The following is a 16632-nucleotide window of genomic DNA, read 5'->3' as shown; positions in this document are numbered from 1 at the left end:
CATCGACCCTAGTGCGGATGTTATCGAGCACTATGGTGAGGGCAGACTCGGTGCTATGTTCCCTCCTGAATCCATGCTGGGAAAGATCCAAACAGCCCGAGCTCTCCACGAATGCAGCCAGATGTTTATTAAGATGGGCTTCTAACATCTTCGCGGGAGCAGTGAGATGGGGCGAAAGTTTTTTAATACCCCAGGGTCAAGAGAGGACTTCTTGAGCAGAGGTTTTACCACAGCGTTTTTCCACTGCTGGGGAAAAATACCCTCCTTCATCGCCCTGTTCATGATGTCAACCAGTGGGGGAAGGAGGGATTCTCTGCACTGCTTAAGGATCTTTAGCGGACAGACATCTAGCAGAGAGCCAGATTTAGTTTTGTTGAGCAGGATCTCAAGATCCTGACAAGAGAGAGGAGGAAAGGATTCCAGATCCTGAGGTCGGGATGATTCAGCATCATCAGGCTCCAAGGGAGCGGGCACCGAAGGCACAGCGGTAGAGGATCTTTGAGCTTCCAGGGCAATGTAAATGTCCGCAATTTTGGACTGAAAGAAGGAAGCTATATTGTTGCACAGTTCCTGAGAGGCAACCAGAGGGTCTGGGATCTGAAGGGAGGTAAGGGAGTCAGCGATCCTGAAAAGCTCTCTAGGAGACGAAAGTGAGGAAGTGAGGGCCGTGAAGTATTCTTGCTTGGTCTTAATCACTTCCAATTTGTAGTTTTTAAGCAAGACCTTATGAGCTTCTCTATCCTTAGGGGCCCAGCTAGAGTGCCATAGGCGTTCCTGTCTCCTTACTTGGTATGCCATCTCAATATCCGCAAGAAGGCCTACATTCGAGCTGGCTGCTACAAAACGGAAAGTTGCCCTGAGAACAAGGAACGGAAGCGAAGCTGTGTGATTCGATTTCTGACTTCCGTGGTCGTGTAAAAGAGCGGATACGGGGAGCGACAGAGGCCTAGTCCCGGCCTGCAGACGGTGCAGAGGCTCTGGGGTGGGCAGTGCTGCCCGAGGCAAACAATCGTTAATGGACGTGCTCTGTGGGCGTCTGAACAACATAGGTGCTGCTGAGTCAGTGCGGCCACTCCCGCGGGAAGGGCGCATTACCCCCTAACTCCTGTGCGACTGGGGAAGCAAAGCGGGCTGCCTGGGAAGACGTGAGAGGCAAGGTCAGTCTTGACGGGGCTTCAGTACACTCCCTCGGTCCAGCGGGAAAATCAAGACTGCTGAGAGCAGTGCTGGGGGCTGCGTACGTTGGCCCCTGCATTGACGCGTGTCGCGAGGCTGCAAGACGGAGACGCCGCTGCTAAATCAGAGTACCAGGCGAGTGATCACGCTTTGGGACGGGAGCGAAGCCGGCGGCCAGTGGCGCACGCAGTGGAAGGGGGCCACTTTCAAGGGCAGGCCTGTACTGGACTGCAGAGGGCCAGAGAGTGATGAAGGAACGCCTAAAAATCTGGGAATCTCACTAGAAGCCTGCCATTACTGAATATATGCAAGGAGCTGGGGAATGGCAAGAAACATGTTGTAAGCAGACTGGTGTGCTGTGCAGCTGAAATTGAGGGCTCAGAAGTACTAGCACAGTAGTGGGACCAAAGGGGCATAAGGACAACGCTGGAAACACGGTCAGGGCAGCACACGAAGATGCATAAGGGTGTTGGGCAGTAAGTTTACTGCTTGCCTAGCGAACAGTGGCGCACAGCGCAACAGGTCTTGGGGCGAAAGCATCTTACACAAGGTCACTGCCTGTAAAATTGCGAGGCACCAACTGGGATTGTATGCTAAGTACAGGCGGCGTGAGAGCAGCATATACTTCCCCAGAAGTGCATGTGGGCTGAGTGCACATTAGCACATTGGTCGACCATTATTCCAGGCCGCGGTAGTTTGGAAAATTTTGGACGAATGGATCGGAGCTGTACGTCAGGCACCCGGCGGTAAGAAACTGACAACGCTCCGATCCATTCGTCCAAAATTTTCCAAACTACCGCGGCGGCTGCCGCTCGTGTCCGCGCTTGGAATTTAATTCCTACAAACAAAGGCACATTTATCGATTTCGGGCGCTTGAGCATCCCTTACAGGTGCATGTACATTTAACATCAAGGTAGCATCCTGATATTTTCCAGCATAAGCGACAACGACCTCCCCAATCCTTGTCCTGAGGAGAACCCTTTAAATTACTGAACGGGTTCGAAACGCGTCGGCGTCCTGCTCCACCCAGATACTGAACCATCAGGGCACAATAGGAATATAACTCACACACAATTCTACATTGCTGCATAGTTTTGTGTCTTCCTATTTTTTGCACCATTTGATAAACCAATTAATGTGTATCTAGCGGTGGTGAAAACAAGTAGGCTAGTTTGTCATCTTAGCTGTCCACTTGTTTATTTTCATCCAGGATTGGTGCCTCAACAAAGAGAATTCTTTGAGGCATTACACAGTTGTCTATATTCATTGTCATCACAATTGTTATATGTGTATGTTTCGACTTAATGTATTGTTTATGGTTTTTTCAATGCACTTGTGAACCTCTGTAAATGCGGTGTGAACCCTTTGATGCCAAGGCATTTTTTCATAATCTTTTTTCATAAAAATACAAGTGACTAAACACAAATGGTTTGTCAGCCTAGCAATTCATTGTACTGGGTGTGTACTTGTGTCTACCAACTTATACTGCCCGGCACTTTTTTTGTTTGTCTAATAAGAGTGGTCCAGCCGGTCAGAGACAGGACCCAGCCTTTCCCCCTTTTTCCTTTGACACCGTAAGTCATCAGGTGCTCCTCCAACGCCTGTCAGAGGTGGGTGTGACAGGGCTGGCCTTAAAATGGCTCGAATCCTTCCTCTCTAATCGCTGTTATCAAGTCTGGGAAGGGGTAGAGCAGTCGGCCTTGTTCCCTCTTCAATGTGGAGTCCCGCAGGGCTCATCTTTGAGCCCTACCTTATTTAATATTTATATGACTCCGCTTGAAAGAGTGGTCGCCCCTTCAGGAGTTAAGATCATCAGCTATGCTGATGATACACAGCTGGTGGTAGGGCTCACCCAGTTGGCGGAACAACCTGAAGTCCTTCATGACTGCCTTGCCAATGTCCATCGTTGGATGTCTCACTCTGCCCTCAAGCTGAATGGGGAGAAAACTGAGCTTATGCTCCTGGGTAAATCCAGTCCCTCTATTATTGCTAGCTGCTGGCCTCAGTCTCTGGGTGACCCTCCATCTCCCAAGAAGGAGATCAAGACCTTGGGAGTATGGTTGGAGGAAGATCTGTCCCTTAGGACCCACGGCAGGAAGACAGCAGGGGTGTGCTTCGGTTTGCTTCGGTCAGCCCGCAAGGTCTTACCTCTGCTCCCTGATCCAGCGAGGAAGCTCCTGATCCGTGGCCTAATCTTGTCAAGGCTTGATTACGGGAACGCGGTGTTCCTTGGCGCCCTCGAAGCGACCCTGAAGACCCTCCAACAGGTACAAAATGCAGCAGCTAGAGTGTTGATGGATGTTCCCAGAAGACATTCAGCTGCCCCGGCCCTGAAAATGCTTCACTGGCTCCCCGTCAGGGAACGGGTGAAATTCAAAGCGTTGTGTACGGCCCATAAAATTTTGTATGGTAAGGGCCCACCGATCCTTGCCCCCATGGTACGCCCCTATAAGCCAACACGCTTACTGCTTTCGGACCAAAGACACCTCTTGCAGTCAACTAGAGTAAAGAGAGCTCGCTCTGGGGGGAGGCGTTTCTCAGTGCAAGTGGCGGCACTGTGGAACTCCCTTCCCTTTAAGATCCGTTCAGAGCCTAAGATCCTACTCTTTAGGAAACTCCTGAAGACCCATCTGTTTCCAGTGTAGTGATCATCCGGCGCTTCTTTCTTGTTCTGTACTGCGCCGGGATGCCCCTGGGTAACTGAGCGCATTATAAATTTCATATAATAATAATAATAATAATAATAATGTATGTTATAAGCCAGATGGCGCACAGTAGAAGATTAACTTATAGGAACTTAGTTAAGGGAGAGCTTGCAACATTCGCCCACAAGTGTAAAACACAACATGGCTGTATGCCAGAATGGTTGATAGTTTGAAATTGTTACTAGGGATCAAGTTAATGCTGAAGCGGAGAAGGGAGGCGGATTCGACTGTGCCTAGTCGGGGTGAGCACAGCGTGGGAGGGAGGGCTCAGAGTTACAATTTGTTGGCAGTTTTTATTGGAAGAGGGCTTAAAACTTGCATACAAACCACATCGGACACCAAGGGAGAGTGTTGCACCCGTATGTTTAATGTTTGCTACGCTAGATTGATGAATCTTACTACTCATAGTGCAGTCTCATGCTAATAGTGTGAAAAGTTTAACTTGGAATGTCAGTGGCCTCAACGATCACAGGAAACTACGGAAAGTAATTGCTTATCTCAGTCGCCATAGGGTAGATATAGCGCTCCTACAGGAGCCACATCTGACAGCAAAATGCTGACAAATAGGTGTTTACAGGGCACCATACATACAGCAGGATTCACTTCACATGCACGGGGAGTTATAGCATCGGTGGACCCTAAATCTGGGATGCTGTTGGAAGCTTTAGAAACTGACCCGGAGGGCAGATTTGTAATGTCTAGATGCTATGGGAAAGGGCTGGACTTAGTTTTAGTAAATATATATGGGCCTAATTATGATAATCCATTTTCAGACTTGTTTGCGAAGATGAGTAGGTATGAGGCTCAGCCTCAGCTTTGGGGTGGTGACTTTAATTGTGTGATGGACCCGACACTTGACCGATCAGGAGGTCCGGCTCGACGTCCTTCAGTAGCTTCAATGGTTATCCCAGATGCAACAGTTCAGTTAGAATTATGCGCTGTATGGAGAATGAGATCGCCTGGACAGGGGGATACACCCACTACTCAGCATACCATGACCTACACACTAGAATTCATTATTGGCTCTCATCAAGAGAACTGCGCGGTCAGATTCGTACCTGTGAGATCCACCCCGTCCTTATTCAGACCATTCCCCGATACTGCTGGTAGTTGATTACCCACTTAAAAGAATTCCCCCTTTCACCTGGAGATTCCCACCTTACTGGTAGTTGGACATTGTCTTTAAGGCAGAGATAGTGGAATCCATTGACAGTTCCTTTGATATAAATATAGGTTCAGTAGATACATTCTCGACAGTATGGGACACATTCAAGGTGTACATACGAGGGATAGCTATGACCAAACATTCAGGGGTCTTTCGAGTGCTTAGAAAGAGACTGAAATGGATAGAGCAAGATCTTATTTCGGGAGCAGATGGCAGTTCTGAGTAGGAACTCAAACTAACATTGCAGGAATATCATGACACGGCTGATGCAGAAATTAAACATTTAGGGAAATATGCTACGGCCCGCATTTATGGTGAGGGAGAAAGACCAGGTACGGTTCTCGCCTCCTTATTAAACAATAGACGAGAGAGGGTGGGAGTGCCCGAAATTCACACAGAGGCCGGAGAGACGCTAATTGACCCGACTGGGATAGCTAACACGTTTAGACAATACTACTCAGCACTGTACAGTACTAAGGTTGTATCAGGAGACCCGGAGATTTTGAACTATCTGGAGTACATTAAGCTGCCATGGCTAACAGACGAGTACAGAGAACACTCGATGCTGACAAAATTAAAGCAGCGTTAGCGGGCATGAAGGCAGGAAGTGCCCCAGGTATAGATGGTCTGACTGTCACTTTTTATAAAGAATTTAAGGATTAACTGAAACAGCATTTAATTACACTATTTGAAGAGATGAGTGCAGACTGACAAATGCCCCCCACGATGAAGGAAGCTCTAATAGTAACGATACTGAAACCCGAAAAATCCCCAGCACTCGGCTGTACCGTCCACTCTCACTCTTAAATGTAGATACCAAAATATAAGCTGAGCTTGTCCCAGGGCGAACCTTGACATATAATCTGAGAACAGTGTTCGGGGCTATACAGCACACTAGGCAGGAAACAAAAGCGGTAACTGTGTTTTTAGATATGGATAAAGCCTTTGATTCAGTGGAATGGGCATTTAGGAAACATGTGCTGATACGAATGGGCTTGGGTCATATGTTTTTACAGATGATAGGAGTATTGTACAACTCCCCTACTGCCAGAATTAGGCTTCTCAAAATGGTCACTGCCCCCATTAGGATTTCTAGGGGCACACGCCAGGGATGCCCGCTATCTCCATTATTATATGCCTTGGTTGCTGAGCCATTTGCCTGCGCCCTTCGCGAATACCGTAGCCACAGGGAATACGCTCCCGGGTTATAACTGAATCATATCCACGAATGCGGATGAAACATTGCTGTAAATTAGAGACCCAGAGGACAACTTGGCGCCGGTGCCCTGAGAAGTAGTCAAATATGGGAGTTGTCGGGTCTTAAGGTTAATTGACCTAAATCTATTATCTTCCCGCTCATTCCAGCAGCTCAGCCCTTTGAACCTCAATACCCCCTGCAATGGACATCTGAACCAGTGTGATATCTGGGAGTGAAGATACATATGGACTCGGAAGTGGTTTTTAGAGAAAACTATCGGAGGGCAGTCAGCAAGCTCGAAGAGGCTATTGCACGATGGAATCGACTGCCCTCATCACTAGAGGGGCGGCTGTCACTCATAAAGATGGTCATACTTTCCAGATTTTTATTCCTGTTCACAAATGTCCCAATGGTCCTCCTCAAATCCTTTTTTAAAACAATCACTTAATTGCTAGTAAATTTAGCATGGGCTGGATAACATGCAAGAGTTTGCTGGAACGTACTCTCACTACCATATAGTATGGGTGGGCTAGGTGCCCCTGACTTGAACTTGTATTAGAGGACTGCTCAAAGTTCACACGCTTACTACTGGATACACGAGTTTCCTGGGATTCCCCATATACAGATTGCTAGTCCTCTTGTTAAAACTGCCTAACTGTAGAACTGGGGTATTGGATTCTGTAAATGTAGTTACACACGCCTGACATCATCAACTTAACCAATTCCATGCGTAGGACGGCCACTGACAGTCCGACGTCACGGTGGGCGTGTGCGTCGGATGGCCAGGGGCAGTTCGATCCGCGCACACTTGAAATTTGCCCACACTGCGGCGGAATGTGCGCCGCGGGGAAACGGTTAAATTGCTGGCGGGAGCCGTACTATATTCTCCAAGGTCACCCATGAAGTGATGCCACTGGTTACCGTTGTGCAGCGAAAAATGAGTTACTTGTGCTTTAGAATCTGTACACATTAGGACAATAGGGGATATGTTTCAGGAGTGCAAGGTAAAATAGTGAACGGACAGTGAAACGGGGGAGCAACAGGGCACACTGCTTACAGGTTTCCACTATCACAGGATGAGACAGGCACTGAAGGACATGTTAGGAAATGACTTAGCAGAGCTGCCAGACGTAATTAGCTAGGCGCAGAGTGGTGAGCTGTTGTGCCAGTGGTCCAACTCCCATGGAACCGTGCTGGTCCAAAGACATGGTATACTGCAACACACAGACAGAACTTTACAGTGAATTACTCCCACCTCGTAGCCGCCCCAAAAACATCTGGGGGCTCCATCAAAGCTACATGCCCACAAAAGAAATAGACACACCAAGCACAGATATCCCTAGTAAGGGTGCTAGTACGACACTTCCCGTGATGCATGACAGCACAACTATTGTAGAGCACTCCTGACAAATTATTTCTTGCAGTACAGATCGTGGGGGTTGCCTAATGGGATTAGCAGGCTGTGGTTTCTGTTGACAGGAATGTTGCTTTATCTAATAATATTGAAGGTCTATCTATTCAGTGTTACAGTTGCTTTGAATCCATAGTGTAAGTTATATCATGGAACACTATATGGGACAATCTAAGAAGATGTAGTGGAAGTCCTATTTTAGCCAAGAGAAATGCATGTACTTTATTTGGAATGCCAAAAACTTTTGAATTGTCCTCAAGCCTCAGACTGCATCTGGAAATTGTTTTGCGGTCCCTCTGCCCCCCGGGTTGACGGCGCCTTACGACTCCTTGATGACGTCGACTCCAGTTGTGACTTCAGTGGAGTCATATAAGTCCCCTTCGGCATGCACACATCAGTTTCTTCTTTTCCGCGCTGCTACGCGCATCAGGAGAAGCGGTTCCTCAGTCGTTTTTTCTGGCCTTCTTCAACAGTTTTTGCCGGTTGGGAATAGTGTGCCTTTTTCCATATCGTCTATTTTTAAGCCTTGTGGGTCCTGTTCTCGACAAATGTCGGCTACAGACCCGCATTCCGTTTGTAGGTGGTGTTTGGGAGAACACCGCGACTTCGAAGATTGCAGCTCCTGCCAGAGGCTGAAACCAAAGGCACTAAAGGAACGCCGTATAAAGTTACTGGCAGTATGTCTGTCGCGGTCCTCTGAGATTTCACAGCCTCCGTCATAGTCTTCTCATACGGAGGGATGTTCATGAGTCCATTCCAGGATCTGGAGCCGATCTCGGGCAGAGTGGTCCAAAGATGAGCGTAGGCTTTTGAATTTGTGGCACCTGCCGACTTCGCCGTGTGGAGACTCTCTTCTCTAATGGCTCCTCCCCATCACTGGTTGAGGAGGCCATTCACGACTCCACTCCCCATCTTTCCAAGAGCTGGGGCATCGATGGCCCAGATGAGGGGGGCTACGTCTTATCTTTGGGCCCTCATCTTTCTCTGGAGTGCCCCTGAGCTCCAAGGAGCTGAGTGGGGCCATGCCTGTGGGTCTGCCCTCTGTGTTTGTTGGGCCATCCAGTTGTTGGATCTGCACCAGTCTGTGTTGGCCGAGTCCACTTCACACCGGTGGACAGCCTACCGGGGACTCCACCTTCGGTGTCCATTCTTGTTCAGCCGACTCCGGCATTAAAGTCGGCGGCGCCAATTGAAGTCACTTCTCCTCCTATCGACGTCGAAGCATCACCTTCCCAGCGTAGTTCATTGTCGGGTGGAGAGTCGATAGAGCAAACTGAGGGGAATGTGGCATTTTCACTTCCTTCTCTTGATGAGACTTCACGAAGTCGCCTTGTGGCAGGCGATACAGGGATGTCTGGGCCTTTACAGCCCATTTATGAGACTATTCCATCAGAAGTGGAGAAGAGGTGGATATCTGCACTCGGTGAGGCTAGTGAGCTGGAGTTTTCTGCAGCCTCTGGATCACTTTTGCCTCTTAGTCCTGCTACTGAGGCAAGTTCCTCCTTTGCAGATGTGTTGAGGGAGAGTGGCTGCAGTTTTGTACTTGTCACTGCCTATGGTGGAGAAGTCCACGACTCTCTGATTGATGTCCTTTATCAAGGACAGTCTGGGGACGAGCCTGTTCTTCCACACAGTGAGTCCCTGTTAGTCATATTGTTGAGTGTTTTGACTAAGCCTGATACAGAGGACTATGTGGACCGTGCTATATCACGTAGGCCTATGCCTGGAGACCCAGTTTGTCTCTTCAGGCATCCTACCACTCGTAACCTGGTAGTTCAGGCTGCTACAGCCTCTCAGGATATGATTCTTCACCTAAGACTCCAATGACCAGAGAGTCTAGAAATCAGGATGCATGTGGCAAACACATCTCAGGCCTCGAAAAATCCTAAAAATGTTAGTAGACCTGCAGGGCTAGTGACTTAAATAATCTACTCAATCTAATTATAATGCTCTTGACCCATAAACTGGTTTTAAACTTTGATCCTGAGCAAGTATTTTAATTCACGGAGTCGCCGTTTTCTTCTTTAACACATACAAGAGCACCTTCAAAAACGTGAACTCATCATGTCTGGTGTACGGAAAACTCTTTTGTTTGATTTAGTAGACTAAACTTTTGCTCCATATATAATACAAATGTAGCCACATCTAGAAAACACATGACCACTGAATGTGCGGGTGGAACATGGCGGCAGCCGGCTGAGCTGCGGCAATGCTCTGCTTCTGGGTTCCCGTCCGTGAGCTGTTAATGGTTCAAGGCTAGTTTTTTACTTGAATGCCTTGTGTGAAACAACATCGCGCCGATTCCCAAAACAAAACGCCTATTGTATTTACAGAGATTTTCGGCATTTTTGCTAGTTAGACCCCATGTGTTTGGAAGGGCCGTTTCTTTCAGTGTGCTTCTCTCCGGTGTTCCTTGCTGCTGTGGTCGTTGGCTCGGCGCCGCAGCAGAAGGACCTCGGCCGGAGCCGGAGCTCACCTGTGTTTTCGATTTTGCCGGGGTTCGGCTTGCCGGTTTGGAGTCTCGCCACCCTGGAGCTGTGACGAGGTAGTAAGACACGTTTTCTTCTCCCGGGAAGACATGGGGCCGCTGGAGGTCCTGCAGCTGAGGTGGAGGCAATAGCTGAGGTGTCAGAGGAAACACCGGAGGAGGGAGAATTGCCTGCTGATTGTGGAGAAGACGCTAAATGTGGTGGGAGCCCAGTGCTGGTCGGGGGGGCCATTACTCGAGGTGAGTCCATTGCCACATTGTCAGCTGGGGATTCATTCAGGCCGGAGGCAGAGGGGTCACCCCACCTGAGAAAAGACAAACGTAAGGGGACAAAAAGAGAATCGAAAAAAAGGAAAAAAAGCAAGGGAATACAACCCCAAAATACTACAAATACCACACTTTCCCCGTCTAGTTACTTTAACCCAACTCCTGCCCCAAGCTCAGAGGTGATAAAGCCAGTAGTTTCTGCTGGGGTCGGTAATACAGATAACGCAAAAAAGAAACTTTCCTCCTATTTAACAGGGCAGGTTAAGGCTAAGCGTGCATATACGTGTAAAACAACTAAAGGGCCTAAAGAGTCGAGCTCTAAATGTAAATCCACTAGCCCCACTCGTGCAGAGTCTAGGATAACTCCATCACTTAGGTCGTATTTCAAGGTGATCCCCCAAGTGTTATTTCTATCGGATAAAACTTCCTCCCAGACCTGCCCAGAAAGGACACTTTTAGAGGTTGTGGGTCCTGATGAGGCAGTGAATACTGGAGTAACGTGCAATACTAACACCTCAACTGCCATGTCGACGGAAACTCTAGATGCGTACATGGAAGCTGAAGTAGACTTGAATATAGGTAGAGGGGAAGAGATCGTAGGCACTCTTACCCTCATTGAGGATCCTGAGAGTTCGGTCCCTGTGTTGAAAACTTTGGGTCCTTCTGGTACATCCGGTCATCCCCCACCTCTAGCCTTGGTTTTGGCCCCACCATTGGCCCCCCACTTCTGTTGGCTCCTCCATTTTTGATTGCTGGTCCCTTAGATGGTCCAACGCAAGGGTGTAGCACACAAGATAGCACACAAGGTAGTGCACTGGCTCCTTTTTCTGGTGTTCGTGCTAACTGTGATAATGCTACTATGACCACTTCTCTGCAGACTTCCATACAGGGTATGTTCACTACTCTGTCTGCTGTTAAAAAAAAAAGGGTTTGAGACCTCTGCAGCTAATCAGGCCTACATTAGATGTTTTTGTGAGTCCCTGGACAAGAAGCTAAGCAATCTTACCTTAAGAACAGAGTCAATAGAGGACACGGTAGCGGGTTTGTCCATACATTTAGATCAAGCAAAAGTGGACATCATAACGCTTAGGAAAGAAGACCAATCGAAGGCAGAAAGGATGGATTGAGAACAATGCCGGACGAAGCAATCTTCGCATCTTAAATATTCCGGAGGACAAGGAAGCCTCAGATATCAAACAGTTTGTCATCTGATTGTTGAAAGATGCGTTACGCTTGGATCAGTCTGTGGAAGAATTAGATCTAGACATCCAACACATCCATAGAGAGCCTTCCAAGAAGAACCCCCAAAGGACTAAACCTCGAAAAGTATTGGTCAACTTCCACACTTATTCACTTAAGGAGACCATTCTCAATCTGGCCCTAAAGCAGAAATCTATGAGTGGTAAGCGATGTAATTTCCAGATTCGATCTGACCTGTCAAGGGTTACACTTGACAGGCAGTAGGAGTTTGGGAGGAGGCTTGAGGCTTTTAGAAACTACGGGGCAGTTGCTCAACTAGTTTTCCCAGCGACACTGAGAGTAATGTATAAAAACAGCATGCATAATGTAAGATCAGTGCAGGCTGCGGATGAGCTATTACTAACCATGGGCAAAGATAAAGGAGCATCAGGCTGAAGAGTGCCGTGTATTTAATATGGTATGTGAGTCTAGGCAGAAAATCTCTTTGCAAATCTGATATGGCCCTGAAGATAATGCTGAAGATAATACTAGCTTTAACATGAAAGCGTAAAAAAGTGTAAAAAGATTAAAAAAAACACACAAAAGCACACATACAAATACACACATAAAGATACAAAAAAAAAAGGGGGAGTGGAACATAAACTATCGTTTTCAGTATAGCTATAAGGCATAAGTTTAGGTTCAACGTCTTGGCTTTTCACGTTCACGGGTAGGGTGGGGACACAGGATGGGGCGCTATCTTCTCATTACTCCAGATAGATAGAGCAAGGGTTCCCCAGGGGGGGTGGAAGGGTAGTTTGGGGCATTTTCGCTCTAATTTTGTTTTGAGTTTGTGGGTGCTGTCTGAAGATTATATGATTGTTTTTTCCTTACCATGGTGGTATGTATACTGGCAGGCTTGTTCTGATAAACTTTGTTGTGTCGCTATAGATACTATTATGTTGCTCTTGATGGTAAAAGTCTTGGTGTGGGTTTCTCGTTACAATGAGTAAATTAGCCATTCTTTCCTGGAACACTAATGGACTGCGTATCAATCCTAGAAAAGATAACATAACGCAGTACCTTCGAGGCTCTGATGCACAGATTATAGTTCTCCAGGAAACTCATCTTGCTGAACCTGAAATGGATTTGCTGGCTAAAAAGAATAGGTGGATCGATCTATGTATAATGACGTCGTAATCTGTACATATTAAAGGTGTGGCAATAATTTTTAAAAAATCAATAAAAGCTAGGTTGGTGTCTAAACTGGTTGATCCTGGTGGAAGATGGATAATTGCATTGGTGATCATAGCAGGGTCCCCAATCACTATAATAGGATACTATGGTCCAAATCAGGACGACCCGTCCGTTTTGAAGACCCTTTTTTCCCACCTTTATTTATTTCCTGAGCCGGTTATTCTTGCAGGAGATTTTAACATAGTCTTAGATCCCCTATTGGATAAGTCCCCTTCTAACAGAGCCAGGCCTCTATCTAAAACCAGGTCTTTTCTGCAGGATAGTATGAAGCAGCTAGGGTATAACGATATTTGGCGATCACTGCATGGACAACAAAGAGGTGTTACTTTTCGTAACTATAGATACCACCACCAGTCAAGAATCGATTTTATTTTGATTAGTCAACCTTTGGTTAATTTGGTGAAATCAGTTTCTCACCTCCCTTTTCACCTATCAGATCATGCGGCTATCTATTTAAAACTGGAGGGGTTTCCAAAGAGTCGTATGAGAAACTGCTCATTTGATCGTTCATTGCTCTCCTCCTTGGATGTTATCAATGCCCTTAATATGGAGGTGCAGCATTATCTGGAGGATAATGTTGGAACAGCTTCCCCCGGGGGCGTATGGGATTCACTAAAGGCCTTCTAATAAATACAGCTTCACATAAGAATAAGATCCATAGAGAAGCTGTGACTTCCTTAGAAATGGAAATGGCCAGAGTGCAGACAGAAATAGCCATGCACCCGGATGCCCCTATGACCAAAGTACAGGAGTGGCAAAATAAAGCAGTTACTCTAAAAGGGGAACTGGGCTCAGTTCTGAACGCTCGGGTTCTAGAGAGATGGGAGGCAAGTAAACTGGCTCATTTTGAGTATGGTGAGGGGGCTGGAAAGTTACTAGCCTGGAAAACAAAGACTGAGCAGGTCAGAAATAATATCTACTCAATTATTTCCGATGTTATAACATACTCTACTGATGCAGAAATCAGGGGGGTTCTCCGTGAATTTTTTAGTGAAATATACTGTGAGGACAAAAATATCGAAATCAAACAAGTTGAAGACTGGCTGGCGGGAGTCTCTCTCCCTGCACCCTCATTAGATCAATGTACTGCTTTGGATGATCCAATCTCCCAGGAAGAAGTTAGATTGGCAATTATTAGTAGTAAAAAGGGAAGGGCATTCGGCCCAGACGACTTGCCGTCGGAAATTTATAAGGCTTTGAACTCAACAATCCTCCCTTTTCTGACCGAGTTGTTTAATGATATCCTCCAAGATGGAAAGGCCCCTCCCATTTTTTGGAACAGCGCCTCAATAACATTGATACTGAAACCAGGAAAACCGGCAACATGCAGTGGGTCATATAGACCAATCTCTATTTTGAACTCGGACTATAAAATCTTTGCGTCAGTGTTAGCAAATAGTTTGGGGGTAGTTGCTCCAAGTATCTCCACCTAGATCAAAAGGGGTTTGTAAAGGGACGCCAGCTCTATGAGTTGACCTCATAGGAGCCATTGATATGGCTTCTGTAAAATCTCTTCCACTGGCTGTTCTCACCCTAGACACCACCGAGGCCTTCGATAGGGTCAACTGGATATCGGAGGTCTTAGGGAAATTCAACATCGGCGAAAAATTTAGGCGTGCCATGAGACTTTTGTATGAAAATCCATCTGCCTCTTTACTAGTCAATGGTGAATTAAGTAACCCATTTAACATTACGCGGGGCACCCGCCAGGGCTGCCCTCTTTCTCCCCTCCTATTCGACCTATATATTGAGCCATTCGTTCAACGGCTACGTGACGACCGTAACATCAAGCCCTTTAATTTCGAGGGATGGGAGAAGAAGGTATCCCTGTATGCAGATGATGTCCTTGTTTTCACCTTTGAACTCCGCTCGGCTTTTCCAGCTATAATTGCTTTGGCCCAGGATTATGGTAATGTGTCTGGGTATGAAATCAATGCCTCGAAGACTGATATCATGGTCTGGAACGACCCTGAGCCTGTGGCAGGGGCTCAGCTGAGTTCTGTTTTACGTTATCTGGGCCTAAATATATATAATGATATGAACTAAATAGTTCCATCAAATTTTTCGTTCATTGCTAAGGAGTGTCGTAGATTGATGAAATCATGATCTTCGCTTCCTTTATCTTTATTGGGTAGAGCCAACTTAATTAAAATGTCTATTCTCCCTAAAGTTTCTTTTTTGTTTAATACCATCCCTCTTTTTTTTGAACCCTCTATGATAGCCAAACTTCAAAGCGATATAAGTTCTTTTATTTGGAATGACCACATCCCTAGAATAGCTTGGAAGAAACTAAGATGCCGTAGGGAAAACGGTGGTTTGGCGGCTCCCGATATCCAGCTATATGCGTGGGCTTTTCAATTCTCTCATGCCAGGATGTTGCTAAAATCACCCATTAACTCTGCCTGTGGGTATATGTTTGCAGCATTGCTTAGAGGGGAAAAAATAGCTGAGCATGCTTTTTTGTTTAAGTTTGGCGACCCAAAGTTTAAAAAATAAATAAAATTGAAGGTATTGCGAGATATATCTAAAACATAGGTGAAACTCAGGCGCTCCATAAAACTTGATTATTTCTCTGGTAGATCTCCACTCTGGAACTCACCTGGGTCTCCGAGTTGGCTTCTGGATGGTCTAGCAGCACCTCTAAGAGAGGCAGGATTGGAGGAATGGGGGGACCTTTTTGTGGAGGGTAGCTTACTCCCTTGGGAGATGTTATGCTCTAGGATAGGGCTAGGGCTCTCCATGTTTAAATACCTGCAAATTCGAAGCTGGGCACACTCAGAGATTCCTGCTAAGGGCAGATTTTTGTTAGGGGGTAATAGCAACATGGTCTCCCTCTTAATAGATAAGCCTCCGACAAAGAAAGAGGTTTCATTTTGGTATAATCTACTATTGGAGGAGGTTGATAGTGAGTTCCATCTGCCCGACACATTGTGGGCCGCACACATTGCTAATCAAAATGTGGAGAACCTGTGGTTTGAGTCTTTTAAGATCTTTTGGAATATAGTGAAACCATCTTGGCTACGCGGAAACCACCTCTTTACCCTACATAGGGCATATTATTCGCCAGAGAGACTCTCAAAGTTTCCAAACAACTCAGCAGAGTCATGCCCTAAATGTGGTCTGGTGGCGGCTTCTGACATGCACATGTTCTATGATTGCCCTTTGTTATTTACCTTTTGTTATTGTTATTGTTATTGTTATTTTGGATTTGTAGCGCGCCCAATCACCTGCAGGTCTCTAAGCGCTTGGAAATCGATGTTATTACAATAACTTGGCTCAACACCTCAGAGAGACACAGCTACCAGACTATGTTGCGCTCAGGGCTCTACCAAACAGCAGTGTTTTCAGTGATTTCCTAAACCGCAAAAGATTCACCTCCCTGCGTAGCCCCTCAGGCAGCTTGTTCCATAACTGGGGGGCAGACCAGTTGCTGGGAATCCGATGATCTAAGTGTTCTCTTTGGGTTGTATACTTCCAGACGATCTTTAATGTAGGCCGGAGCATGGCCGTAAATCGCCCTGTGAGCTATACAAAGGCTCTTAAATTCAACCCTCTCCTTAACAGGGAGCCAATGAAGATTTTGTAGTAGAGGGGAGGCCTTCGTTCTTCTGGGTAGTCCAAAGATCAATCGTGCGGCGTCATTCATTACGACCTGGAGTCTGTTTGTCAGCATTTTTGGAAGGCCAAGGTACAGGGCATTCCCGTAGTCAATCCCTGAGATGACGGTTGCTGCTACAATTGAGCGCATCATAGATTGAGAGAGGAGGGGGGCTAACTTTCTCAGTT

At 46.7% G+C, this 16632-nt stretch overlaps 1 protein-coding gene across 8 annotated transcripts in view; it reads left to right on the top strand.

The window, feature by feature from the left end:
* The window catches only part of LOC147710582 (zinc finger protein 618-like), a 998795-nt gene that overhangs the window by 157981 nt on the left and 824182 nt on the right, over nucleotides 1-16632 (top strand). The window lies entirely within an intron of this gene.

This window comes from Lissotriton vulgaris, chromosome 5 (genome assembly GCF_964263255.1).
Source record: "Lissotriton vulgaris chromosome 5, aLisVul1.2, whole genome shotgun sequence".
Taxonomy (NCBI): Eukaryota; Metazoa; Chordata; class Amphibia; order Caudata; family Salamandridae; genus Lissotriton; species Lissotriton vulgaris.
Note: the sequence above shows the minus strand (reverse complement) of the source record. Positions and strands in the feature narration are given on the sequence as shown.